This window comes from Castor canadensis, chromosome 14, assembly GCF_047511655.1.
Source record: "Castor canadensis chromosome 14, mCasCan1.hap1v2, whole genome shotgun sequence".
Classification (NCBI taxonomy): domain Eukaryota; kingdom Metazoa; phylum Chordata; class Mammalia; order Rodentia; family Castoridae; genus Castor; species Castor canadensis.
The window spans coordinates 32808068-32816838 of record NC_133399.1 but is presented as its reverse complement, the minus strand read 5'-3'; the positions used below and the strand labels follow the sequence as shown (position 1 = coordinate 32816838).

Genomic DNA, 8771 nt, shown 5'->3' with positions numbered 1-8771 from the left:
GCCTATAGACCACTTTACTGAGAAGATGATCTCACATTAACAAACTCATCTGAAATGTGAGAGGTCTATATCTCAGGAAGGGCTCACCTAGCCTTTAATGTAATAACAATACTGTGACCACCATATATTTGCTTATTTAGATTGATTAGTAATGATCACATACTCACCACAGGTAAATTAATTATAGAAAATGTCTGGGAAACAGTAGGTACCGTATCATTTTTGACATCTTTATAGTGTATCTTGAATATCACTAGGGAGGTGAAACTAGAATTGTACTTTCTTTTCAGTGTTAAGGAAAGCAATATTAAATACAACAGGCTATGAAGAATTAATGAAATCTGTATTTTAGAGGAGAGATTGTATTCTGCAATAAGAACACTTTGGGAGCTCTTGACTCAAGAAATATTTCCTAGGTTACAGACTGAGACGTAAGGGTTATAAAATTCCCATTTTTAAAGAAATGTTAGTGGTGAGACTTTTTTTTCCCTGCCCTGTCAGGGAAATCATGTCTTAATTTGCACAGCAATAAAAATATCCATTCAATTGTCTGAGTAATTTAGGTAGTCAAATAAGAGGTCTTCACTTGAATTACCTTAGCAGTTACTACCACTATCATTACATCAGCATGAACTATGAGAGGTAAAGCATCATACTGGATATATTTGGAGGCAGATATTTTGGATTTAGATCTGACATCTCTCTTTATCAGCTGTGACTTACCATTGCTTCTCTCTTTCTCCTCTATCTTTTCCCCTCCCCCACCTCTCTGTGTGGTACAGATTGAACCCAGGGCCATACACATTCCAGACAAACTAGACAAGCATTCTATCACTTGAGTTATATCTCTGGCACCCTCCACCATTACTTCTTTCCTCCTTTGTCAACTCCTTTGTAAGACAGGTGTATTGGAAGTTACCACTTGCCATTAGGGAGATATTGTGTGAATCAAGCAAAGTACTGACTGTGAAACTGCTCTGTGAAGTGCAAAGCATTTCAAATACAGATTTCTGAGGTAGATTATAACATTTTCAAATTAAAAACATTCCTTAAAATATAATAAAGAAAAATCCAAATTGACTCTTGGAGTCATTCACAGAATAGAATTTTCTGAATTAGATACCAATAAACCATTTTTCTCAAATATTTGTCCATTTTGTTTTACTTTGCACTTGATGAGCAAAATGAGTTCTGATACTACTACAACTACTGAAATATTTTTACTCTGATCCTAAATTAGTGAATTAGACACCAGTGCAGAGGCAAAAACACCACATATTTCTCTTGACATTTTGCATAATTTATTTTACTGTGAGTTCACATAATTCATTTTTGCTAATTTATTTTACTGAAGTCATTATTAGCATTTTATACTATAGACTTGAACAAAACATTTCTGGGGGAAATAGAGAGATGAAGGTCAAAGGGTACAAAGTTTCAGTTATGTAGGAAGAATAGGTCTAGAAATTTAATGGACAGCATGAAGTTAACAATTTTAGTCGATAATATTGTGTTGTACACTAGATGTTTGCTAAGAGAGTAGATTGCAGGCAATTTTACCCACACACACAAATTTAATTCTGTGAGCTGATAAATATGTCAATTTGTCAGACTGCAGAAATCATTTTACTATATATATATATTATATACATATTATATGTATAATATATATATATATAAATAAATCATGGTTGCATCACTTAAATATACTCAATAAGGAAATTTATACATTTTGTAATCATTTGTCCAAACATTTGTGAATTATATGCAAGGCAGGTGAGAAAAGCAAGGAACAAAGAGTTTTCTTTTCTTACATCTTCCTATTTGATTATGAAACCATTTTTCCCTAAACAAAAACCTGGCAATTCTAAACTAGTCCTATTCAATTATTCAAACTGGAAGTTCAAAGAAAATGTGTGTATATATATTTATATATATTTATATATATCCTCTTTCATATACATATATGAATTAAGCAAGAAGATGCATAGCTGAAAACAACACATATCTCTTCTTGTTAAATATACTTTTTTATTGTTTTTATTGTTTTATTATACATATGTGCCTACAAGGCTTGGGTCATTTCTCCCTTCTGTCCCCACCCCCTCCCTTACCACCCACTCCGCCCCCTCCCTCTCCCCCCACCCCCTCAATACCCAGCAGAAACTATTTTGCCCTTATCTCTAATTTTGTTGAAGAAAGAGTATAAGAAATAATAGGAAGGAACAAGTGTTTTTGCTGGTTGAGATATGGATAGCTATACAGGGAGTTGACTCACATTAATTTCCTGTGCATGTGTGTTACCTTCTAGGTTAGTTCTTTTTGATCTAACCTTTTCTCTAGTTCCTGGTCCCCTATTCCTATTGGCCTCAGTTGCTTTTAAGGCATCTGCTTTAGTTTCTCTGCATTAAGGGCAATAAATGCTAGCTAATTTTTTAGATGTCTTACCCTCACCCCTCCCTTGTGTGCTCTCGCTTTTATCATGTGCTCAAAGTCCATTCCTCTTGTTGTGTTTGCCCTTGTTGTTAAATATTCTTAAGACATGTTTGCTTCATTTTACACTTCTGCCTTCACCTATAAATTTGGTGATTATTAAGAGATATATCCTTTTCATAATAACTGCATTAACATGTCGCCCCCTTCATCTCACCTATTGCAGTAAACAGGAAAAATATAGCAAAATTAAAATAGTTTTAAAACTAAGGGGTCTTTCATGGAAGTACTTTTGGGTTTGAACTGAAGGCTTTGTGTTTGCTGGGCAGGCACTCTACTGCTTGAGCCATGCCTCCAGCTCTATTTCCTCTGATAATTTTGGAGATGAGGGTCTCACTTTTTGCCCAATTGGCCTAGACAATGATCCTCTTATTTTAGGCTTCCTGCCATAGCTGGGATTACAGGCATGATCTACCATGCATTTTTCCTTTGAGATGGTGTCTTATAAACTTTTTGCCTGGGCTGGACTCAAACCAGACCTTCTACACTGATCCCAGCCTCCTAAGAAACTAGGATTACTGGCATAATTCAATGTTGCCTGGCTAGTTTTTGTTTTACTTCAGGTACAAAAAGGAAATATTTAAGCTTTATAGCTTTTTTAAAAGTACATGAGTTGTGTGTAAAATGAAGTTCCTTGTTTTTTTAAACTCTATGAGGTCATAATTATACTGAGTGAGTTATTGAACTAAGCTCCTTTGTAGAAGATGAAGAAACAGGTTTGATTCTGGATATCTGCAGTGAGGAGGACAGTACCTGACAACTCTCATCTCCTTGCAAATAGGAAGTGATATTCTCTGGAGGTTTCCCTGGAAAGGCCTAAGAGTGAGTAATGTTCAGTTACTGGTTTGCAAAGGTGTGCAGGTGTTTATAATATGAGTTTCTGTCTGTGTGGGCATGTTAAAGAGATTCCTCATTGGCTAATGTTCAAGAACACTAGAAAACAGCCACTAGAATTATTAATGCCTCCCCAATTTTATAATTGTATTTTCCTGATTAACTTTGTAAGTTAAATTGTTCTTAAGTGGACAGAATAAAGGATAAGCACATGTCTACACAAGAGTATTATAGATGACAAAAGAAGGGGTTTCATGACACACTGTGCCAATTAGTGAACTTCATGAGGTGAATCAGTTGAAATATCACAGGAAACAAAGGATGCTGAATAAGCAAACGCTTACAGCAATGCCACAGTTCCAGTTCATTTATAAGTTAATTCTATTTCCAATCTTACTTGAAGAATAGAGGGCCTGATTTCTTGCTTTTCTTTAGTTCAGTTCCCATTGATATTTGGAGATTTGGGTTTGCCAGCAAGAATTGGTCTTAAGTGGAAATAGGGAATGTCACCTGAGAAAATGGGCTTGATTATGTGTCTCGCTTGGAACACGGTGTCCCTTGCTCAGTGATGTGGCATAATACTTCTGTTCCAAACTTGGGCATATAAATCTCATTTAGCATTTATGCTTCCAGTATTTTGACAGTATTTTTGACAGTATTTTGAGAGTACAATATTCTCACTTTACTTACTCTCTATAATAGTTCTAACTCAGGGCTGTGATTAGCTGGCTGCTCTCTTCCTGGAGACTTTCTCTACCACATATGAATGAGCATTTAGTAAAATTTAATAGCAAAACTTTTTTAGCAATTAAAAATTTATAAATGTTTTTTGCCTTTTTTCCAGTGAGGAATTCATTTCACAAATAATGCCTGAGCACTTACTGCCCTGCAGTCACAGCAGTGAGCAAACTGACAAATACCGTAGAGGTAAAATCTACAGTGCATATGTTTGATATAAGTGCTGGGGATAGAAATAGCAGGGAGAAAGGGAAGGGGGTAGTGGATATGACTTGTTAAAGAAGGCTCCTAGAGAGAATAACCTTTAATCAATGACCTGGAGGAGATAAAGGGCCAGCTGTGTGCAGCATAGAACAAGAACAGGGCCTGTATGGAGATACTGCTTGTGAAGCAAGTACATGTCTAGCACCTGCAGAACAGCAGGGAGATTAGGGTGGCTGAGAGAGAGGGGGAAGGGAGGGCAGCAGGAGATGGGGTCAGAGGTAGTGTTGGACAGTGTGGAGGTGTTTTGTACCTCCAGGCCACTTAAAAGGGTTTCTCCTTTTTTCTGAGTGAGGGATGAGGGTTCTGAGAATAGACATGGCATGAGTTGGCTATGATTTGTCAGGATCACTCTGTCTGGTGTGTTAGACAAGAAGAAATGAACAGGATAGGTGCAGGATGACAGGAGCTACTTCAGTGATCAAAGTGAGAGGTGGCAGCAATGAATAAGAAATGGCCTATGTATTTTGAAGGCAGAATGAACAGTATTTGCTAAAGCATGGATGTGGGGTGTGAAAGAATGAGAGGAATTTAAACAAACAAAAAGTCCATAAGACTTGAGGCCTGAGCAGCTGCAAGGATAAGAGTTATCACAACTTGAGTTGGAGAAGACTATATGGGGAACAAGCTTAGAAGGGAAAGTTCAAAATACTCCAATATATTGAAATAGAGATAGTTGACAGACAACTTGAAATACAAGTTAGGGAAAAAGTCTGAACTGGAGACACACATTTACTACATTTAAAACCCTATATTTGAGTTCAAATTGCTATCCAAACTATTTAACAGCCAGTATAATAATAGTATTGACCCATTTAGCAAACACAGTTCTAGAGTATGAAGTGTCAAACTTCTAGAGTAAGGTTGTGGGTATATCTGAAGGTCCCAGAGAAAGGCCAAGAGTATGTAGTAGGAGAGGACACTAGAAGGTGTGGAAAAGAGCTTTTACAACCTGAGTAGAAGCACTTTCATATTTCATTCAACAGCATAGCACACCAGTGTGCAGCAGTTGGAAATTAAGCTTAGTTTCCCTAGATGAACAAAGACTATTTGACCCAGTTTGCCTGAAATAGTCCGTGTTGAACTTTACATCACTGTGATAAAATACGTGATAAAGAATTTCAGGGGAAAAAGGTTTTTTTTGATCATAGTTTCAGAGGATTCAGCCCAACGTGGTGAGGAGGGCATCGTGAAGAGAAGCTCAATCATGGCAGCCAGAAAGCAGGGAGGGAGAATGCCTGTGCTATTGGGCTCTCTCTTATTTTCCCTTTTATTCCATTCAGGCCACTCAACCAGGGCAAGTCTTCCACTAGAAAAATCTTTACAAACATGCCCAGAGGTATGGTTTTCTAATCTTCTAGTATGTTTTTTAATCTTCAGTCCAATTAGGTTTACAGTCAAAATTAACCATCACAAACCAGGATGCTGGCACATGTCTGTAATTACACCACTTGAAAAGTGGAGACAGGAGGAATGTGAGTTTGAGGCCAGACTGGACTACATAGCCAGATCCCATGTCAAAAAAGAAAAAAAAAAGTTGACTCCTGTTTCTCACAATAATCAGTAGTAGTATCTATCTTTCACTCTGGAATATGTCATTATTGTAGTGACTAATTATGTAGTCTCCAAGTAAAGCCAAGTGAAAAAAATGGCTTAAGTTGAAGGAGTGATCAAGTATTTACAATGCCGCTGCTGGGTGGGGAAAGTGGAGGACTGAGAACTAGCCAGTGGAGTTAGAGTTATGGATGTTATTGGGAACTCATCCAAGAAATTTCGGAGCCACAACATCATGAAAACCTGAGGGCAAAGGGAATGGAAGAAGAATTGATGACAATAAACATAGACAAATAAATCTAGAAGTATTGTTATAAAAATAACAGAAAATTAATTGGGGGTGGGTGATTGGAAGGAAAGGCAAATTAAGACAGGATTTAAGTTAAATGGTAAAGTACAGTAAGCTTGTTGATTGGGGATGACCTACAGGAAAGAGGGGAAAGTGGTGCTGAAGGAGAAAAAAGGAAGCAGTGTCATCAGTGCTGCATTGTGATAGACATGATCCAGGGTACTTTGCAATCACAGGCCTCTTCCTTGACAAAAAAGTAAATAAGTAAGAATATGTTCTATGACTATAACATACAAAAATGAACATTAATATTACATATTAAAATATTTTCTTTTTTCATATTTCTGATTTTAAGGAAACACTTATACATATAGTAGGCCCTAAGTACTGTGCCTACTGTGCCTAGGGCTCCAAATGTCCTGCGTGTTGTTAAGCACCGAGCATAGGATTGGTTAGAGCACAAATTGTGGGCTAGCCTGAGATGGAAACTGGCTGTTCATCCATGGAAATGGAAGGAGAGTGGTGGATGGGGGCACATGTAAGTGTGTCGGTAAAAAACAGCTATAAAGTTTTAAGGTGTTGTAGGGTTTTTTTTCCATTCCACTTCTAATTTATCAATGAAATAGTAACCATAGTCATTTCTGAGTGTGAGGATGGCGGAGGAAGTATGGAGGTTTCAGGAGAGAGGAAAATGTGAAACAGTCACCTAGGTGTGTGGGAGAGTGAATGGACTTGGAAAAATAGTAGGATTCCAGGGTAGAACTAAAAACCCACCTGGTATGAGGTCAGGAATTTAAAATGAGACGTCAGCATGAGTTGTGGTTTTTCTCCAGCTACACTCAGCTATGTAGCTACAGGAGCAAAGAGAATTGGCCTCAAGTTTGCCAAGTAAAAATGACAGACTAAGAGGTAGCAGGGCAGTAAAGGTATATTCAAAATGGTTATAAAGAAAGACATGTGATTTAAGGATGGAAGTGGGATTTAATTAGAAACATGGTCAATTTGAATGTGCAAATGATATGCCTGAAATCAAGATGATGAAGCAATGTGCAGTTATTATTAACAAAGAAGCCCACATGTAACAAATGAATCTTTTATTTGCATTGGAAATTCAAATAATACTCTTATGCTTCATACATTCACTAAAGCTAATCATTGTTAAGAAATTTATGCTTACAATGGTGGAGAAGACTCAAAACAGCCAGAAGATTGCTCCTGGAGCAGTTGTATGTGTGGAAAGTGAAATCAGAGGAGATGTAACTATATGACCTAGGTCAGTGATCCACACGAAAGCACGAATTATTGCAGAGGCTGGATCAATAATTATTGGTGAAGGTAAACTAATAGAAGAGAGGCCCTTATCATAAATGCTTACCCAAATAATATCACCCCTGACACTGAAGATCCAGATCCCAAACCTATGATCATTGACACCAATACTGTGTTTGAAGTTGGCTGTTATTCCCAAGCCATGAAAATGGGAGATCAATGTCATTGAATCAAAAGCATATGTAGGCAGGAATGTAATACTGACGAGGGGCATTATTGGGGCTTGTGGCTACCTAAACACTTGAGAAGTCAACCCTGAGAATACAGTGATGTATGGTGCAGACTGCCTTCGTCGGGTGCAGACTAAAAGACCACAGCCCCAGACACTACAGCTTGATTTCTTAATGAAAATCTTGCCAAATTACCACTACCTAAAGAAGACAATGAAAGGAAGCTCAACTCCAGTTAGGAACTAAGAACTGTAGTATGTCAAGATAACATCTCATCTTTGACTGCGGTCTTTTGAAAGGGCCACCATGTTGTGTGTTTTTAGCAGTTTGTGAAAATAGTACATGTTGACTTTACTTTGCAAAACTAAGTTAAAGAAGAAAGTAATGGACTTTTATTGTTCCTGTCCTTTGTAATTTATATAAAATGTGTTATTATCCTGTATCCTTGCTCCTGTTCCTGATAATTTATAATTTCAGTTTTTCTTGTGTTACATATAAAAGGTTAGCCACAAGTTTGATATATAGCAGACTATCTGTGATAAGAAAGGGCATATTATTACGTATTGATAGTCTGGCTTACACTAAATTACATGAATTGCTGGTGAAAGGACTTTTAATGACCATACTTTAATCAGTTTGGCTGTTTACATTGAGCTTGCTTAGCTGTCTTAATTTTTATTACTAATTTTTATGTTGTATTAAAGCTGATGTGCTTACCTTTAAAAAAAAGAAATTTATGCTTATCAATATGTGTGTATGTCACACACACACACATACACACAAACACACATTGCTTCAGTTTTGAGTTATTTGGGTTTTTACATAAATGCGATGATGTCATACATATTATCCATGCCTTTTTAAAATTTAACAATATATTCTGGAATTTTCAATATTGTTTGTATAGATCTACCTCTTTTTTAATGGCTTAATGTAAGCAAACTTCCACTTGCACTATCCATTGAATATTCTACACACAGTAAATGCAATGTGAAACTAACAAAGTTCACACTCTGGACCCATGTGAGCTGTGTGAAGGAAGAAACTCTGAAGCATCAAAAGACCACTTTTCTCTCAGAAGGTACATCTCAGGCCTCTGGCAT

General features: G+C 37.0%; 1 pseudogene; it reads left to right on the top strand.

Annotated features, from left to right (window-relative positions):
* The first annotated feature begins 7347 nt into the window (after positions 1–7347).
* LOC109678573 (dynactin subunit 6 pseudogene) lies at positions 7348–8377 on the top strand (annotated as a pseudogene).
* Positions 8378–8771: the final 394 nt, after the last annotated feature.